The following is a 15,039-nucleotide window of genomic DNA, read 5'->3' as shown; positions in this document are numbered from 1 at the left end:
AAGAAAGCAGATAATAGAAACTGCCCATGATAGTGCCCAAATGATGAGTTTAATGGACTGAGACTACAAAGCAACTATTATGAATTAGTTCAAGGTACTAAAGGAAATCTACATAAAAGAATGAAGAACAGTATGATAATGTTTCATCAAATAGAGAATATCAATAAAAAGATAGCAATTATTTTAAAAAGAACCATATGTAAATTCTGAAATTGTAAAATACAATAACATAAAAATTCACTAGAGTTTCACAATATTACATTTGAATTAGTGGAAGAATCAGTAAAATTTTAGACAAATTAATTAGAGAACATTCAAAGAAGAGAGAAAAATACTGAAAAAATATATAAAGTAAAATAAATGAATAGAGCTTCATAAAATGTTACACACCTTTAAGAAGACTAACGTATACATAATGGGAACCTGAGATGGGAACAAAAGAACAAAAAGAGAAAAAAAAATTAAAATAAATGATGATGGAAAACTTTTCAAATTTGATTAAAAACATTAATCTACATATACAAGAAGCCTACTTATCCAATAAACTGAGTAGGATCAAAATAAAATGGTGCATATCTAGGTACATTGTGGTAAAAATAGTGAGAAATAAAGATAAAGAAAAACATTTGGAAAGCACATGAGAAACAGGTTTAATGTATAAGTAAAATATAATGAGAATAACAGCTTACTTATTGCCAGAGAACATGAACAGGTGACAGGGTATGAAATACTCAAAATGCATAAACAAAAATTTCAGTCAACCAAGAATTTGCATCCAGCAAAAATATTATACATAAATGGAAAGAAATTTTTTTTATAAGAAAACAACAATAACACAGAGAGAATTTGTTGCTGTTAAACCGGCCTTACAAGAAATACTGCAGTTCTTAGAGCTAAAAGCAAATGATCCCTTGAGACGCCTGAGTGGCTCAGTGGGTTAAGCCACTGCCTTCACCTCAGGTGATGATCCCAGATGGGCTCTCTCACCGAGGAGGGAGTCTACTTCCACCTCTCTCTCTGCCTGCCACTCTGCCTACTTGTGATCTCCGTCTGTCCAATAAATAAATAAAAATCTTAAAAAAAAAAGTAAATGATCCCAGACAGTAATTTTGTTGGGGTCAATTCCACGTTAAAGCATATTAACCCCTTAGGGCCTGCCTGGGCCTACTTAGCCATAGTGACTCCATGTTGCCTAGGTAGACATTTTGTTGTCTAGAAAAGTTACTGCTCTCGGTTCCAGGTAACTGTTACTAAATCACAACACCTAAAACAAGGTAACTGTTACTAAAACACACACCTAAAACAAGGCCAATTCCAGGTAACTATTACTAAAACACATACCTAAAACAAGGCCATTGGTAACCGTTACTAAAACACACAGGTAGGAGACATCCAATCAGCCAAAGCCACATATGCAGATGTCTGCGATTGTGCCCTATAAAAACTAGCCTGTAAGACCAAGGGTCATCGCTCTCTTCGGAGGTGGCCCTGGCAGGTCAGTCTGACTTCTAATGCTTGGCATAGAATAAAGCTTTACACTTTGTCTCAGCCTCATTTCCCTGGCCAGTCAGCCTAACTTCTAATGCTTGGCATAGAATAAGGCTTTGTGTAACTTTGTCTCAGTCTCATTCCTTTGATAACGGACCCAACATATGGGGGCTCGTCCGGGATCAAACGCCGAGAACTGAGCCAGCATCAGAATTTCTGGGAAAAGCCTCAGGAGGTAAGATCTCCATATTCTGTGAGATCTGGTCTGTCTAGTTGTGGAGCTCCAGGGTATGGCCCACCGGGGAGAAGCTGGACACAGCCATGCTCCCCAGGGCTGGAGTGGATGTGGGGACACCCCATCCCTCTTCTGGTAGATTGTCTGGAGGTCTGAACCCCCTCTAGGTGGTCATCTGGATCTGTAGGGGTCTGGGAAAACCCCCACCAGCGGATGAGGGCCGCTGGGTCTATGTGTCTTTGTCTTGTCCTTTTGTTGTCTATTTTGTTACTCGTTTCTAGGGGACCAAAAAAAAAAAATCCCCACTGGTGAATATTTGTAGGGGACTGAGAAAATCCCCATCAGCGGCAGGTTCTGGGTAAGGGCCGCTGAGTCTGTGGTTGTCTGTATCTTGTCTTTTTGTTGTCTGTTATGTTGTTTGTAGTGTTTGAAAAAAATGGGACAGAGAGTAAGGGACTCTGACTTTCATCTCTCCGTTCCTCCTAATAGATGTGGGACTTCTCCCTTGCTCATTTCTTATGTTAATGGCTATAACTGGAGCCAACTCTGGTTGGTCTAACTCGAGACAGAGACTTTAAGGAATATTCCCAAACAGCTGCCAAAACTCCCTTTGTTTAGGGGAAGTTCCTTGCCTTCTCTGGCCCGACCTCGACTGCCTAGCCCCTCTCCATTGCTGGCGGGTCCTTCTGGCAGCACTTTGTTTGTTCTGTCTACTCCTTCTGTTTCTGCACCAACTTGGGTGCAGCCTGCATAACTGGCTTCTAGATCATCCTCAGTGCTTCCTGCACCACGGCTCCTTCTCTCTTCACTGTCAAGAAACAAAAAGAGCACCCCTGGACCTAACACCCCCCACTCCAGATATTCCCACCCGTGTCTCAGGTAAACATTAAAAATGGAGTGGGTCCAGGTGAAACGTAAAGTACTATTTAAACTAAATTAAGTTTGTCGGTTTAATTAAAATAGATACGGTTTTAAAGTTACATCAGTAAATGTGAAACTTCCAAGTTTAGTGAAGGTCAAATAAGCTCATGTTATTTGTTAAAATCTGTTAGCAAAGAAATAACTGAACTGATGATTAATTGTCTGTCTCAAAATTTCAATGGATAATTGTTAAAATAGCTTTCAAAGTCTTTAGTAACCTGAAACACTGAAGGTTTACTTGGATGACAAATGGAATTAAATTTGTTGGACATCTCGGTCTTAACCAAATGAGATAAAATACTAAAGCATTAATTACAGGAACCAGGTTTATACTTTTGAGTTCCTACTGCAAAGAAACTAAAAATATTTAAATCTGTTGATAAACACGTTTTGTGCTTAACTGATTCATAAATTTTCCATCTATAGAATTCTGTTGTAACTGTTCACAATTGGTTAATACTTAGCCATCACTAGAGACTAAAGTGTTTCTAAGAATAAAAATTCTACTAACTGTAACTAAGACTGAAGAAAGTAAGGAAAACACTCTATATATAAAAAGTAGGAGATACAAAAAAAAGGGGGGGAATAAAAATACATTTCGTTAAAGGAAAAGGTAATTTTGTCCTAAATGAGATAATTATTGGAAAAAAATGGGACAAAACCTAGATACAAAAAAAATTGTAAAAGGTTTGTGAAGAAAAATCTTCAAAAAATTTTTAGGTCAACTCATCTTCGACAAAGCAGGAAAGAATGTCCAATGGAAAAAAGACAGCCTCTTCAATAAACGGTGCTGGGAAAATTGGACAGCCACATGCAGAAAAATGAAATTGGACCATTTCCTTACACCACACACAAAAATAGACTCAAAATGGATGAAGGACCTCAATGTGTGAAAGGAATCCATCAAAATCCTTGAGGAGAACACAGGCAGCAACCTCTTCGACCTCTGCCGCAGCAACATCTTCCTAGGAACAACGCAAAAGGCAAGCGAAGCAAGGGAAAAAATGAACTATTGGGATTTCATCAAGATCAAAAGCTTTTGCACAGCAAAGGAAACAGTTAACAAAATCAAGACAACTGACAGAATGGGAGAAGATATTTGCAAATGACATATCAGATAAAGGACTAGCGTCCAGAATCTATAAAGAACTTAGCAAACTCAACACCCAAAGAACAAATAATCCAATCAAGAAATGGGCAGAGGACATGAACAGACATTTCTGCAAAGAAGACATCCAGATGGCCAACAGACACATGAAAAAGTGCTCCATATCACTCGGCATCAGGGAAATACAAATCAAAACCACAATGAGATATCACCTCACACCAGTCAGAATGGCTAAAATCAACAAGTCAGGAAATGACAGATGCTGGCGAGGATGCGGAGAAAGGGGACCCCTCCTACACTGTTGGTGGGAATGCAAGCTGGTGCAGCCACTCTGGAAAACAGCATGGAGGTTCCTCAAAATGTTGAAAATAGAACTGCCCTATGACCCAGCAATTGCACTATTGGGTATTTACCCTAAAGATACAAACGTAGTGATCCAAAGGAGCACGTGCACCCGAATGTTTATAGCAGCAATGTCCACAATAGCCAAACTATGGAAAGAACCTAGATGTCCATGAACAGATGAATGGATCAAGAAGATGTGGTATATATACACAATGGAATACTATGCAGCCATCAAAAGAAATGAAATCTTGCCATTTGCAACAACATGGATGGAACTAGAGCGTATCATGCTTAGCGAAATAAGTCAAGCAGAGAAAAACAACTATCATCTGATCTCCCTGATATGAGGAAGTAGTGATGCAACATGGGGGCTTAAGTGGGTATGAGAAGAATAAATGAAACAAGATGGGATTGGGAGGGAGACAAACCATAAGTGACTCTTAATCTCACAAAACAAACTGAGGGTTGCTGGGGGGAGGGGGGTGGGAGAAGGGGGTGGGATTATGGACATTGGGGAGGGTATGTGCTTTGGTGAGTGCTGTGAAGTGTGTAAACCTGGTAATTCACAGACCTGTACCCCTGGGGATAAAAATATATGTTTATAAAAAAAAAATTTAGGTATGATCAGGAGACTTAAATTAAAATGAATTTTAAAATGTAGCACATCAGAGTAATAAACCATATAAAATGACTCCATGTATTCTAGATTACCAAAAGAAAAACGCCATTAAGGTTTTTATTAAAAGTTTTGTTATCTAAAAAATAAAGCAGAGAAAAGGCAGTTGACTGATAACTAAGATTAAGTTTAGGAAAATTGTACACACAAAAAAAAGAGGGCCTAAGACAGTAAGTAGTTTTGATTTAAAATAAAAATATCTGGTTGCATCAGAACATGAAAAGAAATAAAAACTAAACTTGAGGGTATTTTGTAAGTCATAAAAGGCTTGGGGAAAGTGACTTTATTTGCCTTGGTTTATAGGTTTGAAAGAGAACAATGAAATATGTTGGAAATTTAACCATATTAGATCAGTTTTGATGGATGTATTCACAAGAAAAAAAAAAAAACCACAAAGTTTTCTTACATTAAGTGATCTACTGTTAAGGAGAGAATATAAATGGTTTTCTCTTTGCCAGACCAGAAAAACCAGTTTCTATATTTTGTTCTATCCATAATCCTATGTAAGCATGTGCTTTAAAACTTAAATTTCAGCAATTATAAGCAAGATTTAAATTGTAAATGAGATATCTTTGACTCATAAGGCTTTTCCTTGGTATGCTAATTACTCAAAAGGTACTGCTAAACCAATGCTAAACCTTGGGTTACATATGGGTAAATGCTATAACTATTATAGAAATTCTATGCATTTCCTAAAGTTTTAACCTTTTGATAAGGTCATCACTTGATATTGTAATTATTGAAATGTTATGTGTCACAGAAGTAACTTGATTTTCTTGCCAGTTAAACTGTAAAACCATTATCTATTCTGAGTTTTTATCATTTATAATTGTTTTAATTCTCTTATAAAATAAATTCTGCCTTGAAGAAAATTCATATGGGAGACTTCCAGGACAAAAACAGGTCTTTGATATGTTGAAATCCTGAAACTGAAATGGGTAAAAATTACCAGAGCTTACTAAAACTACATTCAAACTAAACCAGAATTAGTAACATGGGGCCTCAATCCCTGGCGAATGAAGAACTACTGCCCAAAGGAACCCCCTGACTGGAACCCAATCTCTGATAAAGGTAAGGAGAGTCTACGTTTTTATTGCCAGGCCCTGCTGGGAGGCCTCCATGCGACTGCAAGGAGACCCACAAATTTATCTAAAATTAGTGTGGTGACTCAAGATAAGGATGAGTCTCCAGGGGCTTTTCTAGAACGGCTTATAGAAGCCTATAAAATATATAGCCTGATCGACCCTGAGGCACCCAAAAATCAGAGGGCAATAAATCTTGCCCTTGACTGTCAGTCAGCCCCAGATATAAGGAGAAAACTTCAGAAAATTGAAGGACTTAAAGAAAAGAATTTGACTGAGTTAGTGGGAATAGCAGAAAAGGTGTTTTACATGAGATGGGGAGAAAACAAAGGAAAAGAGGTCAATGGAAAGGAAAAAGGTAGGTAAAAAATGGTCAGTGGAAAGAAAAGCCTAACTATAGAAAAAAACTGAAGAGAAGTCTTAGCTTCAGATCAGTGTACTTACTGCAAGGAAAGAGAACACTGGGCCAAAGAGAGTGCCCCCCAAAAAGGACGGCAATGCTGGCCACCAGCGACTAAAGGGACCATGGTTCAGAGCCCCTCCCCAAACCTCAGGTAAAAACTCAGGTGGAGGGGAAATCAACTGATTTTTTTTATGGACATGGGAGCCCAATGTTCATCATTACTAGAATCTATGAGAAAATGATCTGAAGAGGAAGTCTGGGAACACGGGGAAAATGGCACAAAAGGACATAAATAAGCAGCAGGAAAGACCTTAAATTTGGCCTACGGCTGTTCGTATCAGTACTCCCTCCCCTGGGAAGCAAAGGAAGGGATCTCCATAAAACACACCTTTGCCTCCCATCAAAAGGCCGAAACTGGGGAGTACCGACCTGTTCAGGACTTGCAGGAAGTTAACAAATGGATTAAAGATATCCACCTGATGGTGCCTAACCCCTATACCCTACTCCTGAGCCCCAAGAGAACCATGTATACTGTCTTAGATCTCAAGAATACAAGAGAGTCTCAGCCCCTCTTTGCTTTTAAGTGGTCCAACCCACAGAAAATGTTCCAAGTCCAGCTCACCTGGACAAGAACAAATCCCCGAGTGGTGGGGTATCAGGCCCTCCTCCTCAACAAACTGAAATTAACTTTCCGATCCCCGGCGGTGCTAAATCCAGCCACATTGTTGCCAGAGAAGGTAGCTGACCACCCACATGACTGCGGGGAGGTTCTGACCGAGATCACAGGAATAAGACCGGACCTCAGAGACACTCCGCTCCCGAATGCGGAAATGACTTTGTTCACAGATGGGAGTAGCTACATGACCAATGGAAAGAGGTATGCGGGGGCTGCGGTGGTTTCTCCTGAACAGAAGCTCTGGAAGGCAGCCCTGCCACATGGAACCTCGGCGCAAAAAGCAGAGCTGATTGCACTCACCAAGGCACTGCAGATAGCCAAGGGTAAGACTGCCAACATATATACAGACAGCAGGTACACCTTTGCTACTCTCCATATACATGGGGCTATTTATTTAAAAAGGGGCTTATTAATAAAAAAAAAATTAAAAACAAAGAAAAAACACTAGCTCTCCTCCAGACTATTTGGGACTCGAAAGGTGGCCATGATGCATTGCCTGGGACACCAAACGTGGGACTGATCTGGTTTCAAAAGGAAACTAATTAGCAGATCAAACAGCAAAGCAAGCAGCCAGAAAAATGACTCAAAAGCTGGTTACACTCCCGGCTCCAGCCCTACCAGGAAAACCGGATTATTCAGAGGAAGATTTAAAATATTTACAAAAATGGATTAAATTAGGCTATAAAGGGGACTGGGTTAAGACTGGGACAGAAAAGTTAATTCTTCCTTGAAGACTAGAAAAAAATTAGTAAACCAAATACATCAGGGTACTCATTTAGGGACACGGAAACTTAAAAAAACTCATGGGCAAGCAATTTCAGGTATCTAAATTAGGGCATATGGCTCAGGATATAGTTAATAGATGTGCTCAATGTCAGGCAGTAAAAGCGGAAAAAACTAGAAAAAAAAAAAGGAAAGAAAAAGAGGTAGGGAACCAGGAACTTATTGAGAAGTAGATTTTACAGAGATAAAACAGGAAAAATATGGACACAAGTATATGTTAGTTTTTATAGATACATTTTCAGGCTGGGTAGAGGCTTTTTCCACCAAACAAGAAATGGCAGGAATGGTAGCCAAAAAAAAAAAAAAAAAAAAAAAAACTACTAGAAGAAATAATTCCTAGGTTTGGGTTGCCTCTCGTGATCGGGTCAAACAATGGTCCTGCATTTGTGAGCTCAGTCTCACAGGCATTAGCCAAGGCCACAGGCACTAATTAGAATCTACATTGTGCCTACCGGCCCCGAGTTCCGGACAAGTAGAAAGAATGAGCCGGACTCTTAAAAAAAAACCCTTGACAGAGTTAATTCTGAAAACTGGCGGTGGATGGATGGATCTCCTTCCCTTCGCCCTCCTTAGGGCGTGATGTACACCCTAGTTAAACAAGGTTACCCCATTTAAAATAATGTTCGGGAAACCCCCTCCACTCTGCTTATGGCTACAAAAGGTTACCCTACAAAAATGACTGATCAGTCTGTATTCCAGTCACTATAGGCACTGCAGTATATCTTAAAAGGAGCCCATGCAGGGATCCAAGCTGCCTACACTGAGATGGAGACAAAGATGGAACAACATCTTTACCACCCCAAAGACTTGGTTTGGATATGCCGCCACCACGTGAGAAACTTAAAGGCTCATTGAAAGGGACCATTTACTGTCATCCTATAGACGACCCAAGGGATTCCAACATCTTGCTGCAGAAATAAAATGGACAAAACCTGCGGTTCCCATCCTAATTTCAGCACTAACTGATTTTTTAAAAAGTCAAAGAATTGACTAATCTTGAAAGAAAAGGGGGGGGGGATGTTGGGGTTGATTCCACGTTAAAGCATGTTAACCCCTTAGGGCCTGCCTGGGCCTACTTAGCCATAGTGACTCCATGTTGCCTAGGTAGACATTTTGTTGTCTAGAAAAGTTACTGCTCTCAGTTCCAGGTAACTGTTACTAAATCACAACACCTAAAACAAGGTAACTGTTACTAAAACACACACCTAAAACAAGGCCAATTCCAGGTAACTATTACTAAAACACATACCTAAAACAAGGCCATTGGTAACCGTTACTAAAACACACAGGTAGGAGACATCCAATCAGCCAAAGCCACATATGCAGATGTCTGCGATTGTGCCCTATAAAAACTAGCCTGTAAGACCAAGGGGCGTCGCTCTCTTCGGAGGCGGCCCTGGCAGGTCAGTCTGACTTCTAATGCTTGGCATAGAATAAAGCTTTACATAACTTTCACTTTGTCTCAGCCTCATTTCCCTTGCCGGTCAGCCTAACTTCTAATGCTTGGCATAGAATAAGGCTTTGTGTAACTTTGTCTCAGTCTCGTTCCTTTGATAACGGACCCAACAATTTCAATATACAGGATAAAATAAAAATCTCCAGAAAAGCAATTACATAATTATAAAAGATACTATAAATACATATTTCTTCTCCATTTTTCTCTCAAGTGATATAGAAAGCAATTTCATAAACAATAAGTGTATAATTGGATTGTTAGGGCTATAGGATATAGAAATGTAATGTATTTGACAATCACAGCACGGGGATAGGTGGAAAGAATGATGTATTGGAGCAGGAAAATGACAGCAAATGTTAACCTGAATCCACAAGAACAAAAATGGTAAAGCAGTTTAATATAATATACTCAATAAAAATGTTTATATTTATTTTCTTTTGTTTTTCTTTATCTGTTTCTTTGTTGACATGCTATAGTTATAATAACATATTGTTCATTTTATATCTTATAATATGTATAAAAATAGCATCACATAGAAAGAAAGATAAGTAGAGCTATAAAGAGTAATGTTTCTACATATAACTGAATTTAAGGTAGTATAAATCTGAAATAGATTCTAGTAACATGTATATTTAGCCATAGAGCAGGCAATAAGAAAATAATTTTAAATATAGCAAAAAATTATTTAAAAAAATTAAATAAGACATAGAAAATAGTGCAAAAGTAAACACTAAAGCTCTGGAATAGGAATAGTAAAAATAGGAAATAACACAAGGCATTTAGAAAAAAGTGTAAAATGACAGATTTAAATTCAGCTATGTTGAAATAACAGTAAATGTGAATGAGTTAAATAGTGCAAACAAAAGAGTGGGTAAAAATGACAGAAAACAATCCAACAATATATCATCGACAGCTAACCTACTTTAGATTAACAAGTATGAGAAGGTTGAAAGTGAAAAGATAGAAAAAGTTATGTTGGGGAAAAGAAACCATAAAAACTCTGGTGTGGCTATAAAAATATCAGATAAAGTAGATTTTAAGACATGATTGTTACTAGACAAAAAGAAGACATTTTATAATGATAAAAAGGACCATCCACACAAACACACAGACATACACACATAAAAAACAGCAATTATTCACATATATGCACATAACAACAAAGCCCAAATATACATGAAGCAAAAACTGACAAAATTGAAGGGAGACATAAATAACTCAAACATAATACTTGGAGACAATACCCAGATTTCAATAATGGATAAGGCAACTAAAAAGAAGATCAACAAGAATGTAGACAATTTGAACTCTACTATAAACCACAATTTTAACTATACAATTGTCGCTCTCGACCCGCAAGAACGACCCGCAGACGAGGTGAGTGGCAAACTTCTTTATTTAGTCTCTGTGGAGCCTAAGTAGCTTAATTTATAATCGTCCCTGGGGAGCTTCACAAATCGCCTAACTTCCAATCGTCTCCAGGGAACCTTCTAGTGACTAAAATTGTTCCTCATCCCGAGGAAACTTTTACCTTATTGTCCCCGTAAAACTTCACCAGCCTCCTAATGTCTTATTGTCTACGGGGAACCTCTTATCGTCCCTGAAGAACTTTATAAACAACCTAACCTCCAATCGTCTTCAGGGAATTTCCCTGTCCTGAGACAGAAATGGGTCCTTATCGTTGCTCTTACCCCAATCCTCATTCTGCGTCCGGCGTCTCGGGTCCCGGGTTTCGGCACCAGATGTCGCTCTCGGCCCGCAAGAACGACCCGCAGACGAGGTGAGTGGCAAACTTCTTTATTGACAATCTTCAGCCCCGGGACCCCGTACACCGATTATAGCCCCAAGTTATAGAACACAGTGGATAGAAAGCAACCAATCACCACATAACACAACTACTATAACATCCAATCAGAAGGGATACAGATGACTTCAATCCAGATCATGCGGGGAGCTCGTGCCTACCGACGTGAGCCCCCGAAACTTATTGTTCACTCTGTTTTTGTGCCGTTCCCATGGTCCCTGGTTAATCTTATACTAGTCCCGATACTTCAGTACAGGTTGTGCGTTCCCTGGAGCTCTCCCACATAAACATTCACCTGCCCTTCTCCTCAAGCCTCGCCTAGTACGTGACTCCCAGCTTCTGCTGCATGGCTCTCCACATACAATAAACAAAATAGAACTCTAGACCTCTAAAAACCAATTAGACATCTATACTCTACTAACAAGAGCAGGATACACACTCTTCTTAAGGGTCAATGGATCATCCTTCAGGATTTACCATATGTTAGGCCATAAAGTAAGTCTCAATAAATGTAAATAAATTGATAACATAAATTAACACACTTTTAAATTCCCAGTGGATCAAATAAGAAATCACAAGGAAAGTTTGAAGGTACTTTCAAATGAATGAAAGTAAAAAACATACCAAAATTTAAGGAATGTAGCTAAAGCAATGTCCAGACACACACATACACGCAAACACACACACACACACATATACATATATATATATATATGTAAATAAGTATATCAGAAAAGAAGAGACAACTGGATATCCACATTCAAAGAATGAATTTGAACATCTGCCTCATAATGTATAAAAAAATTAAAACAAAAAGGATTAAAGACTGAAATGTAAGAGTCAAATCTATAGAAATGTTAAAGGAAAACACGTGAATTGTTTTAACAAGATGTAGAATTTCATTATTGGGGTTTGGCAAAATCTTCTTAGATATGATTCCAAAAGTACAAGCAATCAAAGAAATAATAAACTGGACTTTATCAATAGCAAAAAGCTTCTGTGTTTCAAAAGAAAAGATGACTTATAAAATGGTAGGAAATATTTGCAAAACCTAAATCTGAAATTTGACTGTAGAATAAATACAGAATATGTACAACTCAAAAATAAAAACACAAATAACCAATTTAAAAGTGCAATGGGTCTGAATTAACATTTGTTCAAAGATGACATACAACTACTCAATACGCACATAAAAAATGCTCAAAATCATTAGTCATCAGAGAATTAGAAATCAAAACTACAATAAGATAGCACTTTACACCTATTAAGGTGGTATAATAATAATAAAAATAAATATAGCAATTGTTGGTGAATCTGAGGAGTAATTTAAAACTGCATTCATTGCTGGTGTTAATGCTATATTGCTCAAGCTGTTTATTTTCTATATCTTGATGTTTCAATATCTTGGGTCTTACTGACCCTGGAGGAACTGCTCCTTCCAGAGGTAGCTAATTTCTAGAGATAGCAAATAATTTCCATGGGAGTCTGTCTTTCATAATAAGCAAGTCAACAAATTCAGAGCCCATATTCCCAACTACCTGCTTCCCTTGTTAAAGTATTTGGTGACCCTCTATTTACCTGACCTAACTACCTGAGTACACATACCTGGAAACTAAGGATGCCCCTCTGCCACAGAGTCCACTGAAATTCTTCTAATTACCCAATCCTAAACCTGCTTACCCTGCCTTACTTGTCCTTTCTCGTGGAAACTACAAAAAAATCTCTTGCATACATGTTCTCCTCCCGAATCTCTGGCTTCTGTCCAATACTGGTGCATCCCCATGTGGCCCCATGACATGGCACGCCCTGCCTCTTGGGGTACATGAATATAACAAACTATCTTTTCAAAGCAATCATCTCCTGATTTGTTGGCCTTGTCATACCTAAAATAATAAAAACCTATATTTAAAAAGCAGCTGCTTTGGAAAATAGTCTGGCATTTCCTCCAACAGTTAAACATAGACTTATTATATGGTAACAATTCTATTCCTAAATATACACCCAAAAGAAAAGGAAACACAAAAATCTGTATGTAAATGCACATGGCAGCATTGCAGGTCTCCTTCACTTTCCAAAAGCTTATATTGCACCACATCACCTGTTTTTACTAACCAAAAGAGATCCAAAGGGGAATTTTGTTTTACAAAAAAAGTTACCGTATGGATGTAGGTCCTTCATAAAAGTGACATTGTGTAGCACAAACTTTTGGAAAGCAGGGTTACTCTTCACTTTACACCATTTTGGCTTACAATAGTTTTTCTAGGAAGACTTTACTTTCAGAGAGAGTAACATAGAGAGTAACAGTAACAGTAACATAGAGAGTAACAGAGAGAGTAACACCTGTGCTCAAAATAGGCAATACAAGGTACTCAAATGTCTATCAACTGATGAATGAATAAATGTGGTATATGCATACAACTGAATAGTATTTGTCGGTAAAAAGAAATGAGAGTCCACATATATTCTGCAACTCAGATGAAACTTGAACACATGCTAAGGGGAAGAAGCTAATCATAACAGACTATGCATTGTGTGATTCTGTTCAAATGAAATATCTGTAAAAGGCAAATATACTGAGACAGAATGTAGATGGGGGGGGAATAGAGTTGAGTGTTAATGGTTATAAGGTTCCATTTTGGCATTCTAAAAGTGATTTTAGTAATGATGCATATACTAAAACTATCCAATTGTTTAAATGAGTGAATTATATGCTAGATGGACTACATCATATGTCTGTCATAAAAATAAATGTATTAATATAGTCTGCCACATTAAAATAAAGGAAAAATAGAATAATCTTAATAGAACAGAAAGAGTATTAGACAAAATTCAGCACATTTATGATTAATAAAATAGAGAACATGGAGCAAACTAGAAAAAAAAAACAGTTTCTCAATTTTAAGAAGTGTCTATAAATAAACAATCATATCATACCTAAAAGAGAAAGAAAAAAAAATAGACCTGTCTATAAGATCATTCATCACAGATTGATTCATAAAAGTCAATAATTGCATAAAACAAATGTCCAATAAGGGAAAAATTAATGAATTCAATGTGGTCTCTTTAAATAATGGAACAGTGCACAGGGTTACAGGTGGCAAATATTTATATATGCAAAATCATGTTTAGCGGAAGAAGTTAGAAACAAAATGAGTGCACACATGTAAGATTCCACATGCATTCCGAAACAAGGAAAACCAAAGTATAGTGACAGAAATTAAGTTAGTAGTTCCCTGCTGTGGCAACTGGGATTAAGGTGGCACTTAGAAGAGTGCCAAACTATATAATATTGTGTTTTCAGTGGTTTTTATATTGTATATATATTAGACAAAACTCATTGAACCATACATAAAAATGTGTGCATCTTCTCATATATAAACATACGTAGATAAAGCTTGCAAAGAAAATTGCTTGGTAATATCAGGACTGAAGGACAACAAGAATGGCAGAAATTATGAAAATAGGACATTATGAATAAAATTAACTTTGGAGAGATTCCTTGTAACTTCATGATCCAAGAACAATTGCTGAAAATATGGTCAATTGAAATACACAGTTCCAATCTTTTCCCACAAAATTCAGTATATAACTCAGTGTCATTTATATTGCTATTCCCTTGACAAACACCAGCTTTCATTTAGTTATAGAAAATGTTTTTTTTTTTTTTTTCCCAGAAAATAAATGTGTATGTTTTGTGGTCACTTTTCGAAAAAATAAGAAATATTTTTTACCTTAGTTTCTAAAAGCTAGTACAAATATATGAACCACATACTTTAAAACACATTACTTGAGTGCTTCAAATATTTTCCATTTCAGTTTCTCTCAACTGAATTTCCCATTTTAATATAAAATATGCCCTGATTACTTTTAAAAAAAGCGAATTCACATCTTAATACTAGTAACGATATCAAAACAATCCTCATCTCAACACATTGTTCAACTTCCTTGAAAAAGAATATACTTAAATAATATATAATAAAATGCTTAAGGATAATATATATAATAATATATAATATATAATATATAATATATAATATATATAATATATAATATATAATAAAA

The 15,039-nt window shown here is 37.2% G+C and overlaps 1 long non-coding RNA gene across 1 annotated transcript; it reads left to right on the top strand.

Annotated features, from left to right (window-relative positions):
• Nucleotides 1-1,482: 1,482 nt before the first annotated feature.
• On the top strand, nucleotides 1,483-9,172 carry LOC309863399. Its single transcript, XR_014311016.1, has 2 exons — nucleotides 1,483-1,723; nucleotides 8,417-9,172. It is a non-coding gene; the product is annotated as an uncharacterized lncRNA (long non-coding RNA).
• The last annotated feature ends 5,867 nt before the right edge of the window (nucleotides 9,173-15,039 follow it).

Source organism: Mustela nivalis, assembly GCF_964662115.1.
Source record: "Mustela nivalis genome assembly, chromosome: 4".
Taxonomy (NCBI): Eukaryota; Metazoa; Chordata; class Mammalia; order Carnivora; family Mustelidae; genus Mustela; species Mustela nivalis.
This window is presented reverse-complemented; position numbering and strand designations above follow the sequence as displayed.